Genomic DNA, 16,575 nt, shown 5'->3' with positions numbered 1-16,575 from the left:
TCAGATACAACATATTTTCTGAATTTTTACAACCTAAGTCTTTCTTACCAATTCCTTACTGTCTTTTTTTCTCAGAAAAAAAAAATAATGAGAAACAATAGCTATATAGTGTGACTGGAATGCCAAGTAACGGTGCTGAAAGGCCAGCACTGAAATCCAGTTTTAGGTATAGTAATTTCCAAAATCTTGCCTTTAGCTCTTCTGTGGGACACTGAAACCAGCAGCAGCTGACAGAGAATTATAATGATGCAACAGGTTCATCTCTTCTCTATAGTATTGTTTAGACTTTTAAAAGTAATTTGCTACACAGTACAGATGGCTTAAATAAAAATTAAAGCTTAAAGGTTGACCCTAAACAGATAATTTCTTAAAATTCAGACCCCAGTAGTTAATCAGACTCCCAGTGCTGACGGACTCCTCACACCAGGGAAGAGACACCCACACACTGTACTAAAGTGGATCTCTCTTTCAGCTCACAGTTTCATTCAAATATATCAAAAGAATACAGATCATTTTGAAAGAGTTTACAACCTTAGAAATGCGATGGCAAAATTTGGCTATGTAAAGATCATTAAAATTCTTTTTAGCCATGCTATAAAAAAATTAAAAAAAAAAATTCAAAGTTCAACAAATTGTGTGAAACATTCATCAGGACAGCTTCTCCAATGTCTTCCATTATCTAGCACAGGTTTAGAAATGCAGTTTCTCTCATTGAGCAGGCCCTCACCCAGGCTCAAGTACAAAGAAGCAAAGACAAATATTAAATATTAAACCAAATACTGAAAATAAACCAACCAAAAGTACTACTACCCACAGTTGTCTCTTCAGACATTCTGAAATAATTTCCAGTAACACACCTATCTTACCATTACACCTGTAACACTGTCAGTATTACCCCACAACTCATCTTTAAGGCAGGAAGCCTGAAAAATACTTCAAAAATACTCTAATTTAAAACAAGACTAACAGAGAGAGGAACTGTAGTTCAAATAAAGTTTTTCTTTTCTAAAATGAAACTCTCTTGCTCTACCTCATCTAGCTGTCTTTGTGCAAAACCAAAACCCATATGCAGATGGATACTCTAGCAAGCTGCTCGGAGTCATACACTGGAAGTGGTTTAGGAAAATCTTCCTCTCAAGAGAAAAAACAGATTTTGGAAGGCAAGGAAACTTGTACTCAAGACAATGAACTAGTTTCCAAATTCCAAACCAAAGTATTTAATTTCCTTCCTGCAAAATCTATTTTGTTCCTTATGGAGTATCTGTTGCAGGAAAGGACGCTGTTCATGTAATATATGTTTTTAGTGGAGGTGATTACTTTGGGTACAAAACATCCTGTACTAACATTGCTCCCAATACTGGGTAATACAAACAGTAGAGCTAATCTGTCACCCAGGAAGAATGGCAGGCTTGCTAAACGCATATCATCATCCCTTTTGAAACACAGTAAAAATCACTGTTAAAACTGATTGTTTATTAGATCCAAGGTACCATCAACAATATCAATTCCGCCTGGTAGTGATAACAGGAAAACGTTTTACAAGTGCTACCACTGGGCATCCATTTAACTTCCAGCACCAGCTACACTGCAAAACTGCGTGCATAATTTATCTTGTGACCCATGTGTGTGGGAAGCATTATCCAGGCAAAACTTCTCACAGTCTGACAAAATGCTGTGATTTGCACTGTTCAGATGATTGAACAGACTTTAAGCAATCATTGACAATAGATTTTATATTCAAACCTGCTAAAGTATAACACTACATGAGAGCAACCAGATTTGATAGAATACAAGCAAATGAACAATTACTACATTTGAAACTTGTCCACATCTTAGCCATTAGGCTTAAGTATTATTAAAGCTCACATTTATCTTTTACATTTTTAGCAATTTCTCCACAAAACACTCCTAATGCTTCTATGGTGTCCATGGTAATGTCTCTGCTTACATATAGCTTAAAGAGACATTCATTCCAATTAGGTGAAGTAAACAGAAAAGAGCCATTCATAGTTCCTCAAGTTATTGTCATCTTTTACATAGAAATCAACAGCCTTCGAACAGTTTCCAGCTTAAGTCTGTCACATGCAGTTGACAAACAGGTGTGCCAACAAATTCTCTTTTCCGCATCATGGCAAAAGCAATTTAATTACTCCCAATAATATAAAGTATTTAGCAATAATTCCAACAATGCAGGTTTGATATCTTACCATGTTTCTTTTCAGTCTGAGTGCATTGCTACTACTGTGCAAGGCTTCCTGAAGCTTAATCTAATATTTTGTATACTATAAAACACATTTGATTATAACGATACATGCTGTAATGCCTTCCAAAAGACTCACCTCAGATAGAAAATATGCTCGATAAAATAGGATTGCATTAAATTGTGCTGGTTTTGCAATATTGTATTGTATTTAATATCAAAACAGACAGAGATGTTGTTTAAAAACTTGCAGCACATAATTTTTTAAAACATTCTGATTTTATGTGCCTGTTTGTTACTTAATTTCTTAAGACGCACTTGTCTAGTTTGCAATATTTGTTTTTTCACTGAGAAAGTAGCTGATGAAGGTGCTTTCTGATTTTTATTTTTTTTTTACATAAAAACCACTATAGTGAAAAACCAGCATAAGCCCTGGGACACCTACCAGCTCCTACTACTCTGCCTATATTCAGCATGTCATGTCCTTGCCATGCAGCGTCACCTACCACAGACAGACAACACATTGTTAATAATGTCACAAATAACTTTAAAAGTTTTCTATGCAGCTACTGAAAGAATTCAGAGACAACTTTAAGACACAGTTAAATGTTGCAGCTGTTTTTCCTATTTTGCTCTTCAAAGCCCTAAACTAGAAAATCCCTTGAGTGACAAGTCAGAGAAAGACTACCATCACTTCTAGGGTTAAAAGATGCTTTTGTAAGATTTTTAGGTCAGATTAACCTTTTGCTCACAATAGGGCTGGTTATTGGTTTTATTTTTTACTGTCTTTAACACAGGTAAAAAAAATCAATATGAAGCGAGACAAAGGGCTCTGGAGGCCCTGGCTGCACCAGCTTTTGGTTTGGCTCATACACAATCCTACAACATGCTGAGGCTGGGAAGGATTAGCCTGCTTGTGTTGAGTAAACCGATGATACTCAATAAACAGTTTCTGTTGTAAACCCCTTAGGACGTGCAAAGCCACACTAGTTGGCATTAGACCAGATAAGCTGCCGAACCAGCTGTAATCTCATTTAGACCTGAGCTGATCCTCCTGTCCTTTCATTCCACAGGATCAAAGCAAACCACTGAGGAGGCAGCTGTATTATAGCAGCAGTGCTTGCTGGATGCGGCAAACATTTCATAAATTCCTCTCCTTGAAGCAAGCCTGCACATAATCTACCCAGAGCCAGTTCAATCAATGGATTTCTGAATTCATTAGTCTTATTATTACAGGATAACTGTTTTCTCCACACAGTGTTGTAGCTGGTGCAAGCCAACTTTGCAAAACAGCTCTTATTGCTGACCATTTCTTTCTGGTAATGTGCCTTTGCATTTTTGCAGTGCCACATGAAAATGATTTAAAACACTCCACTGCAGTATTTTTTTTAAAGACTAGAAATAAAACCAATTCACGAATATTCAAGTAGGAAGCCTTGAAATATAGTACACTCTTCCAAGCATAATTACTGGCTACCTGTTTGAATGCTTCCATGCATCAGTAATAATGACCAATGTTTTCTGAGCTCAAATGATAACAGCAAAAGTACAGATTATATCATTGTAGCAGCATAAATACAGACAAAAAAAATACAGATGTGAAAGTAATAATTCTAAGAAAGAATTTCTATTTGCCTTTTACTCTTTGTGTTCTCTGGAATTAAAAAGAAGAAATATTTTCATTGTTGAAGAAATGAATAGCACAACTTAGGAAAACTGGAAAACCACATAAGAAACAAGTCTTTTTAAACTAAGCAAAAATGAAAACCAAGGCACTGGATCAAATAAGACTAGAAGGTGCAACATTTGATTTCTGTATCACATTTGGAGTTTTCACTCCAGTTGCAATTATAGATAAAAAATATTATAGTATAACCTTAGAGCTTTAGAAGAACAGAATGTGTAATTCAGAAAATGCATCAACTGATCCATTTCCCACCAGTGAACTCTGCAATATAGCACATATTCATAGATAAACAAAGTAAAATTATATTTCTATTTACAATGGAATAAGGAAAATATGATTAAAAGTATTTTCCAGTCATTTTAATTGCTAATTATATTAATCATTAATGTAAAGACTTAAGTTTTCTGAAACAGCTGCACTGGAAAAAAAAAAGAAAATTGATGTAACAGGAATTATGCACCACAGCAGCAATGTTTTTAGGTCATATACAAGTAACATTACTGATTCTTGGATCACTCCTTGAGGAATGAGTAGTAGCCAGAGAAAAAAAGTTTGGTCTGAAAAAAAATGAAGGCCAGGTAACCCTTACAGTTAAGGTAAAAACAGTAGTGTTTGTGACTTATTGTTATTTGCAGCCAGTGTAAATATGCAGCACATTCATGCACAAACTGAAAAGTCAGGAAGATCCCTCACAGAGAACTGCTCCAGGTTTACAGAGCAGAAGAGAAAGATCTGTATCATCCTTGCAGGCACACCCTACTCTACACTGCACAGATCTATTGAACATCTGTATCTGGCTGCTCATGTTTTCCTAAGAGCATGGAAAAAAGTTCTTGTAATAAAAAGATTCAATGAAGTAGAATAAAATCAAAGTTTAACACATACAAATGATTTTTAACAGGTTACAGAGATGTTTAGTATGAAACTTTTTCAAGCATTACAGCACATATGTCCTAGAGCATGTCATAGGCAGCTGGCAAAGAAGAACAAAAGGTATTTGCACCTATCATCTACAGATGTGTAAAAAACTCACCACACATCTCTTCCTCAATCACTTAGAAACCATCTGATGTGCTAGTTAATGATTCCCCTCTCTCCACTTCATTCTTCAGACATAAAGGGGTCCCATTTAACATAATCACTTAATAACAGCAAAGTGATGGGTATCAGAACTCTAATTCTTCTAATATTTGCAAAATCCAGCTCTTTGTAATAATAATAACACCATGATAGCAAACTGTAAAACTGTGTAATTATACTTTAATTGTATTGTGAGGCATGCATTAATCACAAAGTTTAAGTACCAAGGATGGAATTATAATAATTCTGTAAAACAAATTTAAGCTAGCTAAGTAGGTCAGAACCACTAGCATGCAACAGGAGACCTCTGGGAATTTATCAGTTAATGGCTATTTATGTGCAAATGAGTGCCCTCCAACCCTCCCAAATCCTGTGTAGCTGAAGGGTATTTCTGTTAACCAGGAGCATGCTTAACGGCTGAGGCATAAATTAAACCATTTATTGGAATGATTTTAATTCTTCTCTCCCCCCACCCACTCTTACTACTCCCCTCCACCCTCACTAGCAGCACAATTTACAGTATTAATTTACATGGAGATAGGACTGCTGAAGATTTTTCAGAAATTACTCTGTTTCAAGAAAGAGCATGAAAAAGAGAATGGGAAACAAAAAGAGCGAGAGACAAACTTTTATTAAGAACAATGCTACACTTAATCTTCAAATCTTGGCAGGTGGAGCTGTTAGAAATTCCACAGGTTCAATATCACAGCAGTGCAGAGGAAACACTTTCATAATGAACTTCAATGAAGTGAAATTCTGTTTTACATCCTCACAGAATCACAGAACCTTTTAGGGTGGAAAGACCTTTAAGATCATCAAGTCCAAACATTAACCCAGCACTGCCCAGTCCACCAGTAAACCATTTCCCCACGTGCCACATCTCCTTTTTTAAATACCTCCTGGGCAGCACGTTCCAGTGGTTGACAACCCTCTCCATGAAGAACTTTTTCCCAATACCCAATGAAAACTTTCCCTGGTGCAACTTGATGCCATTTTCTTATCTCACAGTCTAAATTTGGAGAAGATAATGAAGCTCAAGGGGGACTGCATCCACTGTATTTTCTGTCGTAACATTCAGACTGTACACATATCAAAGGTTTTCTTTCAGGAAAGAAAACAACAAAAAATTTCTTGGCTACAAGAAAAGAACACCTTCAATTTTTGAGTTTGACTTGGAAAAAGCTAGTAATTTTTCACGTCTTGGGAAAATAGATACCTTTACAAACTACTCAGAATCAAGATGTATTGAATTTTCACTGTGATGTAAAATGGGGATGATTTACAGACAATATAAATGATTTCTCAACACTTATAATCATAGCAGTAATTCAGTACAGCAAGGCAAGATAATGTAAGCATAACTTCAAGGTTCACTTTTAGGCTTAAAATTTCATATGCCTGGGGTTTCTTTTTTTTCCTAAGTTCATGCACACATATTCTTGCAAAGCCTAGGGTCTCAGGACAATAAAACAACAAAAATCTGATTATCCTAGCATCAATTAACCACAGCTCCCCGTTACCCTAAACAGGGTCACATCTCCCCAGTGCCTAATAATTATATTGTAAAATCCCTTGATTGTCTGAATATATTCACTCTCCCTATGATGTTTGGATGATCATGGTTGTGTTACAGTTAATTATTTAAGAGATGATTGCAGTACATGACCCTTTCTGATGTCACTATATTCACTCTCCCTATGATGTTTGGATGATCATGGTTGTGTTACAGTTAATTATTATTTAAGAGATGATTGCAGTACATTACCCTTTCTGATGTCATCTTTGCACCTAATACAGAAGTCCACATAAATGTAACACACTGGACAAATACACACAGTTTTCCCTCACCAATTCAAGCTGTTGTAGAATACCCTTTAATATAAATAGGTGTGGTGTGAATCAGAGGAATTCCCTGGGAGCAAATCTTTAGCAGCTCTAAAATATTTTTAATTGGCAGAAGTATTTCCAAAGGCATATATCCAATACCTAAACAATATATTCATGTCCAGAAAAACAAGAGTATCAACAAAAATAGGCTGTTTATTCTCATGGTTGACTTTTTGTAAGGAAAACAAGATAGCAAACAGCAGTAGAAGGAAACCTCATTGTCCTGGCAAGCACATCTGTACTTGCCTGTTCTTCCCTTCTCCTGCCCCTCAGTGAAGGTTGACACATCCCTGGCAGCAGGATGCTCCTGCTGCGTGCATAATGGCTGCTGTGGCTGCCTGTGCAGCCCCTGCATTACCACAGAGAGGGCCAGGAGCTTTCTGCCTCTTAAAACAGATTTGCAAGCGTGCACATTAAACCAGACACTTCATACAACTCTTTGATAACAGCCAGAAATTAATGAATGAACAGAACTATCTGAACAAAAATAAGTTCACGCCAGTATTTTCAGAAGCATTATCAGAGCCTGTGACAAGCTCGTGATTAACTCCCCCTTCCCTACAGTGAGGGGCTGCAGCCTGGATTATGTCCGTACCTTACAGTCATTGGCAGGGGCTCAGTATTGCCCTGAGGCTTTAATTAACCCCAATTAGACATAAACAGGGCCTTCTGGTTGTGAAAGAGGGAATAGACAGCACCTTCAGCTTATCAGACAACTATGTAAACCACAAACTGCTTTTACCTTTCTCTACTTGCTGCTCCCAAAAAATGAAATGTTAGGAAGAGGTCCCCACAACATCCTGAGATGATGCACAATGAACATGTTTCAGAGCATGCCTTCTTCTTTCCAGTTTGTTTTTAGGGAGGATATATATGGTGGCTACTATTTTGGGCTCATTTCCCATTAAATTTTCACTGTCCCTGTTTTAGTGCCACTGTAAAGAAAGCTGGAGCATTTAGCCACTGGCAATTAGTGACACTTGGACTTGCTCCAAGCCTAATAAAACATGGCAATGAACATCTACATGCCCTGTATCAATGCCTAAAAAAGCATTTGTGAAGTGATTTTCTAGACAGATTTCAAGACTCAAACACTCATCACGCTTTTCAGCAGGGCCACTGTCCAGTGCATGCAGTAGCAGCCATCTTTACACTCCCACCCCAGAAATTCCAAGAACAAGTAGCACTAACTAAAAGGTTCAGTTTTTCTCTCCCAACTGAACAGGGAAATTTTAAAAATATCTAAAAAAAGAAAATAAGTTTGCTTCCACAAGGCTCTCTTGAAGTCTGCAAAAGTGCTACATTTGCAGCCTACTCTAAATAACCACTTTAAACTTCTGTTCAAAATTAACCAGTTCTGTCTTCAGTAGCATGAAGAACAGCAGAAAACCTGTAACATTCTTTTACATACTGGCTAAGTTCAAGCATGTCTCCCTCAACTCTTCCTAGCTGAAATCACTTCCAAACTTATACAAACTGCCTACTCTAGTCATTAATTTCTGTGACTCTCTCCAGTTTTCAATTTATTCATAAATATTTTGTAAAATGACATATCCAGAACTGCATAGAGAACAATGCAGCTAAACACAGAATAAGCAGCTCTTCTCACCTGCAGGACTTTTATTAACACACTTCAAAACAATATTTACTTTTTTTTTGGTTTTTTTTCCTAAAGTCACATTAGGTCCTGCTTTGTAATATCACACATGCTGTGTGCATAAAAAAGTCACTGTTAAAAGTTAGTTAGCCAATAGATACCAGTCAAATTTCAGACTTTCTTGCAGATACTGTGGTCTTAGAAACTCACATAAATAAACATCCTGTAAACAGAGGTGAAAGCATAAGTACCAGGTACACTTCCCACTCCTTGCAAGATACAAGGGAATCCACTTCACAAACAATTCCAATTCAAAAACAATTCCAGCTTTTCCCACTGCACTAGGTGCAACTGTGCTAGTGCAGGGACAATACTGGACTTTGCAAGAATCTGTGCTGAGCAGGCAGGAAGCAAAGTCTACAAGCAAGGGCAAAAATGGGGTAAGAGCAATGGCAGATATCTCACTTTAACCAACTCCAGACGTGGAGATCCCCGTCTCGCCTCCCCATACTTTGACAATATGGCTGCAAGTCAAGTATTCCATGTTCTATTTCCAGGTGTTCTTCCTACCTTCAGTACTTGGCCTTCACTATTTCTTCTTGTTGATGGTAATTTATTTCAAATATCAAAGTAACCTTAAATTCTGGCTTTGTTTTCCATTTGAACACAGGGAAACACCCTCTAATTTCTGGCTACATACAAACTCAAACCTTAAATCTTTTCCATCTAGTGCAACTACTTGCGCTAAACAGTTCTTCATTTTCAGTGATCTGAACAAATGCCACTAAACACTGATAATACTAAAAGATCACACAAGTAACACTGAAGGCTTACACTACTGATGATTTTTGTGAAAATTTTCTCTCATTCCCACAGAGTCACACCATTTTACAGAAAAATTGTTTGTACTTTTAAGGCTGTTTTCTTTTTTTCTGCCTTTTTTTTTTTTTGCTTAGGATACCCAGGAATGAGTACACTAGAAGTTGTTTATGTCCAAGAACAAATTCAATCATAAGCAAAAGCATCGTAGGGGATGAAGAATCAAACAGCATATACCCAGAAAAACACTAAAGAGTAAACAGAAAACACAATGTATTGAGATTCATCCCTTCTCTTCACTTGGTCATTGCCTTCAAGAAAACACAACAAATTGTTTTTGCTGTTTAGTCAGCCCCAGAAGTTAGTAGCAAGAGTTGATGCTGGTAGGTTACAGCTGTCAGTAACAGAATCTGAAACAAATTTGGATAAAATGAAGCAAGCAGCTATTTCTTGCCACTGTAGCTGTTATTCAGTTGCCAAAGTATCAGCGATGGGGGGGGGGGGGGGGGGGGGGGGGGGGAGGGTAACAAAACCCAAAAGCTTATTCTACTGATCCACTGAACTGAATCTTTCAGAACTGCACAAAATCCTTCAATCTATGTTGTCTTGTCCAGCACCCAGCAGGTGCTTTCCCTGCTTTTCATTTTCCTCCATTAAGACAGGTACGTTTATCTGTTTGGTTAGCATAAGGATTCTCCTTGGAGTTGATTCAGATTTTTTCCTCCACTTTAAAGGTCAACTTTCTTTAAAACATATAGGCACAAATTATTTCTCCTCTCCAGAGATATCAACTCCCATCTCAGGGGCTAGCAATGGAGAGAAGAGCACAAAGGGAAATATTCTGGGTGAAGCAGAGCCAGATGTGTCTGGTTCAGTGCACATAATTGACTCGTCTAAACATTCTTGACACATCCAAGACAGGGGCTTGCCGTTGTCCCAAAATGTGCGCTTGCTATTTAATCAGCCAGGTTTCTGATTCTCTGCTGAGAGCCCAGAACCCCGGGCAGAGCTGGGCACCCGGGCAGGCAGGGCGGCCGAGCCCTGGGCCCGGAGCCAGCGCCCGTGGCTGCTCCATGCTCCCGCGCAGGATGGCTGTCAGTAGGAGGCAGCATTGGCTCTGCCAGCAGCGGCTCCGCGCCGCAAAGTACTTGGGAGCGGGCTTCATTCTTCTGTCATTATATAAGCAAGATGACACTGTTCTCTAATCCAGCCAAAGCTGATAAGTACCATCAACCTGTCACTTCCTACATTTCAAATTCTAACATTGCAGCATCAAAGAGTTTTTACATTTCGATTTCTTTTGCTGGCAGCGGTCGGTAGCCTCTCATTCTCCCACGGTGTTCTAATGCAGCATTTGCACACCGGGGTTACTCCCAGCCTGAATAGCAGGTCATCCCCTACTCACTGAGCTCATCTGCGGCCCATGTGCTAGGCAATTTAGATCCAATCAGCCCTTATTTAGCTCAAGAGTAATGAGCAGCATAGTGACACAGACTTAAGCCTGACCCTCAGGACACTGCTCATCAAGCAGTAAAACTGTGACAAAATCATTCATCTTCCACCCGCTGGCAAGAAATAATACTCGCACTCACTGTATTACTTTTTCAAGACATAGAAAAAAAAAAAAAGGTCCTGAATTTTCATGATGTGAGACATTAATTTGCAGAAAGCTGAATTCCCTTAAACCCCCCTGTTGCTATGAGCTCACCAGGGGGAAATAGGCCTTAGGAGACTGAAATGGAATAAAGAAAATTGCTTCAGCTTTCTGTTCATTTTAAATAAGCCTTAAATCTGACATGAGATATCCTAAAGAGAGAAGAAATATAGATCTTGTAAGGTAACGAAGAAACAATCAAAATTAAGAGATTAGAAGGCTACTTGCATATAATGATTTTATTGGCAACAATATTTCTTTTGTTTAACATCCACAACAAAAAAAAAATCCACTCCATATGAAAAGCCATTTTCACACCTCATGTGAAGAGTAAAAGGAAAACCAAGATGAAAGTTAATTTAGGGAAAATAGTTTCAGAAGTGAGACACTTCCATCAGAAAACAAATCTGTGCTTTATGTCCTTCAGGGAGCACATATTTCTCTAAACAACTGCCGGGTCCTAAGCAGCAGGCTCTCAGTACACCTGGATATGGTTTTACTCTTTTTTTCATGGATTTACTCTTTCACAACAGAAGTCTTGTACTGTTGTCAGGTTGGCTACAGAAAGCTTATGTGGATTAATTTTTGGAAGATAAAATGGATACAATGGAACAAAAAAGTGTTTCCATCTGTAGCACAGGGGATTGAACTGTGTATCTGCATGATTCATGTCTAAGTACTAGACTTGAGTGAATTTCTTTAGCTTTGGGTGTCTACCAAGACTGACTTTTTTTGGGTATCAGCAATTAGAAGGTTTCTTGATAGATTTTAATGTTTCAATTTGATCCAAAGTGATTCTAGAATAGAACAGTGGAAGAGATTATTCTATTATAATATAATATTCTAATATAATGCAAGGGATGTAAAATGACCATCTAGTCCAGCTGCCTAAGCAATTCGGAGCTGACCAAGAGCTAAAGCAAATTATTAAGTGTGCTGTCCAATTGCCTCCTAAACAATGACATGCTTGGGATAACAACCACTTCTCTAGAAAGTTTGTTCCAGTGCCTGACCATTCTCTCACTACAGGAATGCTTCCTGATGTCCAGTCTAAGCCCTGCCCTGGTGCAGCTTTGAACCATTGCCACATGTCCTGTTAGTGGAGCCCAGGAAGAAGAGCTCAGCACCTCCCTCTCCACTTCCCCTTCTCAGGAATCTGTAGAGAGCAATGCCTCAGCCTCCTTTTATCCAAACCAGACAAGCCTCAAAACCCCAGCCACTCCTCACAGGGCATGCCTTCCAGCTTTGCTGCCCTCTTTCTAAGGCAGATGCTCTCTATTACATCCTAAACACTAATGCAAAATCAATGTTTATCAATTGTTCAACTTTCACATGTCTACCTACTGATTAAAGAAAATGGGCACTGAGAAGGAGAAGTGAAAATTCTTGCAAACCTAAACCAACCAGTGACAGACATATACAGGAACTTTCTATATGCAAAGTATTTAGGGACACATTTCCAGTGCATGCTGCTGCCTCATTTAATTTCTTTACACAGTAATACTCTCACAGTAGAGGAGAAACAATCAAAACACACATTAGTTTTAGCTAGTCAACTTTGAAGGTCAGAATACAAATTTGCAAAACATAATTTTAGTCTCCAATAAAAACCGGAAAAAAGACCTCAAATCCCACAAAGTAAGAAAAAGAAAACTCAGTGTTAATTACCAGAGCCACACCCTAAGGCAGCAGCTATAGCTAAGAACACACACTATTTGCTCAGAAGGTGGTAACAGATCATTTTTAAGGATTTAGACATAGGAAACCTCAAAATGCTGCTATATTCTAAAATCTGTGCTTGCTTCTCATGCATTAGAGCATTTAGGGACTAGATTTTCATTACAGTCATTTAAACACGTTTTGTTAATGGAATACCTGAACTTCAAAAACAATAAAATACTTTAAAATACTTTAAAAGATAGGTCAAGCATAGGAAGGCATACTTGCTCCCCAGGCAAGAGGATATTTGTTGCAAAGTGAAAAAGGAAGGATTTATTTCCTTTTTTTCACACAGGTGAACAAAGTTCACAGCAACTTTTAGTGGTCATTCATTAAGTCTGGGAGATCTTAGGCTAAACTAACATCTTCTGACTCTCAGTTCAGTGGCTTAGTCACAGAGTTTTCTTCCGTGCTTATCAGGACATCGCAGCTGGTAGCTCTAAATATCCTCACAGGATGGGATGGGATAGTGAAGAATCATGATCTTCCAAACTCTTCTGAATACAGTTTTCAGAAGCTCAACATCAGAAAAAAGCTTTTACAAAGACTAACACTATAACCCCTGAGGGGGAAGAAAAGAAGGAGGGTGAACCTTTCTATTCTCCTCCTGAGCTTATCTACTGACTTACACAGTGACAGAGAGGGGGAGAGATGCTTCTGTTGGTCTCAAAAAAGCTTCCCACAGGCTGTTTTGATGGCAAGTATAACTAAAAAAAAAATTACAAATGATTGTACATTTCCATAGCAAAGATATACTGGATAATCCATTCCTATTGTGGTTTCTCTGACAACCTCAAGGCTAAACACACTCAAACAGATAGAAACATTCAGTTCTCCTGTTACCCATGGCCCAATTATTAATGTAACTTTCTTCTAGAGACAGTTTACTTTGTCAATATTGCTCTAAGAGCTTATAAAATTTATACATTGAAATTTTCAAAAATTAGCAAAAAAGTATAAATGGGCACAAATGCATAAAAACGGTTTTCAAAGTAAAATTACCACTTATTATGGTGTTAGGTTAGTGGTACTTCTCATTTCTCCTACAGGAATCAGTACCAAGTTTCCCTGAAACTCAGCAAAGATCTTTGGAGCACAGCAGGCTATCTACTCACATTTTATAGTCCTGTAACTCTGTGCTAACACTCAACAAAACCCAAATGCCAGGATGACAATAATAAGAGAAAGCTCATGTCAAAGCAATACCCCATTACAATACAAGACATTTTAGCATGTTTCAAACACTTCTTTTAAGTGTAACACATTGCAGTGCCAGCTCCTACAGCCAATTTCTCTGAGCCTTGTATCCACTTCTGCAGCAAGTTCTGTCAAATCTATTTAATGCCTGTATTTTTATTAACCTAGGGCTTCTTTTTGTGCCACAAGGCACTTAGATGACAGATAGTGCTAGAGATTTGAAACAAATGAAAGCACACATGGGCAAACATCCCGCATTTACCTTTCAGTAAAAAAACTAAAATAAAACCAAAACAAAGCAATAAGAATTTTAAACCGTTGTTTAAAAACAGAAAAAAAAAAAAGGAAAAAACTCATGTCTGAGCTAGAAGCAGAACAAGCAAACATAGGAAGGAAGCACTTCATAATTTGATTTAGGGGAGTTTCTTGATTATTTACTGGTTTTTTTACATGCTTTTAAAAGGAGACTGTATTAAAACACAATCTTACACTTCACAGTGAATCTTACTCTGAAGATCAAATACTTGCAAGTGCCAGCAAGTAGCATTTGATTCCAATTACCCACTCACCATGTATCAAAAACTGATAAAAATGAATTCTCCTGCCAAGACAGTTCTATTTAAATATATGGATCTCAAAATAACCAAAATGGTAACAATCAATAAAAAAAATGGTTTAAGAAACCTTATTTAAAATAGTCTAACCATAGGTAAATACAACAATCAAAAGCTACCGGTACTTTTCCAGAAGACAAGAAAAAGCTGGAAAGGGTTATTTTAAAACACTGTGGTGTAAAAATAGCGAAGGTGGGGGTCTCTTTTCAGATGCCTTTTAAGAAAAAAGAAAGAAAGAGAACAAGTGCACTTTCAAATCCTTGTATGCCAAGTTTTAGCCCAGAGCAAGTTTTCACTGCTATGTTACAAACCCTTGAAAATAAAGGTTTATAATGGAAATGCTGACAGACCCTTAACCACAGCAGCATGAATAGCTATAATTAAAGAAGAGCTTTTGGCTACACCTCACTCTGACAATGAAAGACTAGAATTTTTACAATACCCTCAAATAAAAACAACTGGGAAACCTGGAATGAGATTCCAGCAATCCAACAAGATATGTTAAAGGGGACCGTTAAAACCATTTGACATTTTAAGCTTTAAATATTGAGGCACTTAGTTAACACAACAAAGTCAGTATTTTCATAATGCTACTTAATCAGCAATAAAGAATGCTCCTGTGAGCCATCATCTGGGGTTAACAGAAAGTAACATATGAAGTTATTATTTCCTAACAGCCTAGAGGGAGCTGCTTGTCTCTTTAATCAGTGATCTCACTTCCTTCCTACCTGTAAATTCCCTGTCATACAGTTATAAAATTATTAGGAGTGCAGTGTACAGAAAAATTATATTTATGAAATGCCTACTATCTTATATCAGCCTGGATTTTACAAACAAGCATTTCATCCTTTTCTGAGTTCGACAGCAGACCAGGCCTAATCAGTCTGGCCAATTCAGTAACATTCTAGCATCTGGTTAGCACAAAGTCATCCATATCTTCTGAACCAAAAAAAAAATGGTTTTAATGGTTTTAGTGTTGTTTTATTTGCATGGCAACAGAGGACTGACTGTTTTCAGTGAGTCTGTCAAAGCAGGAAAATCACTAACATTTTCCTGTTTCATGCAACCCGAAGACCAAAGTGTTTTGTAAGTGTAAAGGAATTTAGTTCCGCTGAAGATAGAATAACAGCAACCAAATGTATAAAGACAGAAACTGAAATAACTGTTAAAAGCAAGGCTAAAAATCTATCTCCTACCAATTACTATTTGAGCATATTGGTAATTCAAATATTTCAGAATAACTACTTTTTGTAAAAAAAGGTACTAATACTGTCCTGTACCTTGTCTGTGATGACCTGAGAAGTCTAGATTGAACTTCCATGCCCTCTTCTCTGTGTTACAAGAGGGCCACATAAGCCCCAGCCCTGGAAAGCTTAAAAACAATGCCAAAAAAATAGGCAATTTTTAAAATAGGCAATTTTTTCACCAGTCTAAAATTCCTCCATATTTCATCTTTAAAAGCAACACAACAATTGCTGTGTATTAGTTAATAGAGAAAATGTCAAAGTATTTTTGAAGTCTCCAATTTATTCCAGGAAATACATTCAGTTGAACTGAAATAATAAATAATAAATCAACTAAACTTAGTTTTGTGCTTCATCTTTTTTCAAAAGACTGCCTGAAAAACAGTTGTCTTTGGATCTATAAGCTATTGACAGCTGCAGTCTAACTACTAGACAATAACAAAGAACCTAGTTAAAGAGAGATCTTGCATATGGGCCTCAGTATTCCTATTATGCACTCTTCCACAGCTCTTTACACATATTTCAGTCTTGCACATTTGAAGTAATGGCAGATCAATAGATACCTCTTAATATCTTATGAAAAAAAAAAAGCAGTTTGGGCTTCAAACTGGAGGACTGCTTCTCAAAGGCATCAGTAGGCAAAAAAAATATGCTTATTGAAGGGCACTGTGGATGTTGAAAAATGAACTAGTACATCAAAGCAAAAACTGCTTGAAAGTGGTAAAATATGATTTCCTTCTTTCCTATCGAACCCCAGACAAGTATTTAAATCTCCCTAACCATAGTATTTGAATGCAAGCTTGGTAAAAGAGAAAAAAAAGAGAATGAGAAGTTGGCAAAATGAATATATTCAATGAAGGAACAAAAACAAAAAAAC

General features: G+C 37.4%; 1 protein-coding gene across 1 annotated transcript in view; it reads right to left on the bottom strand.

The window, feature by feature from the left end:
- Positions 1-16,575, bottom strand: part of MMS22L (MMS22 like, DNA repair protein) — an 88,837-nt gene that overhangs the window by 38,705 nt on the left and 33,557 nt on the right. The gene's annotated exons all lie outside the window — the stretch shown is intronic.

This window comes from Onychostruthus taczanowskii, unplaced genomic scaffold (assembly GCF_017590055.1).
Source record: "Onychostruthus taczanowskii isolate IOZ18803 unplaced genomic scaffold, ASM1759005v1 scaffold39, whole genome shotgun sequence".
Classification (NCBI taxonomy): Eukaryota; Metazoa; Chordata; class Aves; order Passeriformes; family Passeridae; genus Onychostruthus; species Onychostruthus taczanowskii.
Note: the sequence above shows the minus strand (reverse complement) of the source record. Positions and strands in the feature narration are given on the sequence as shown.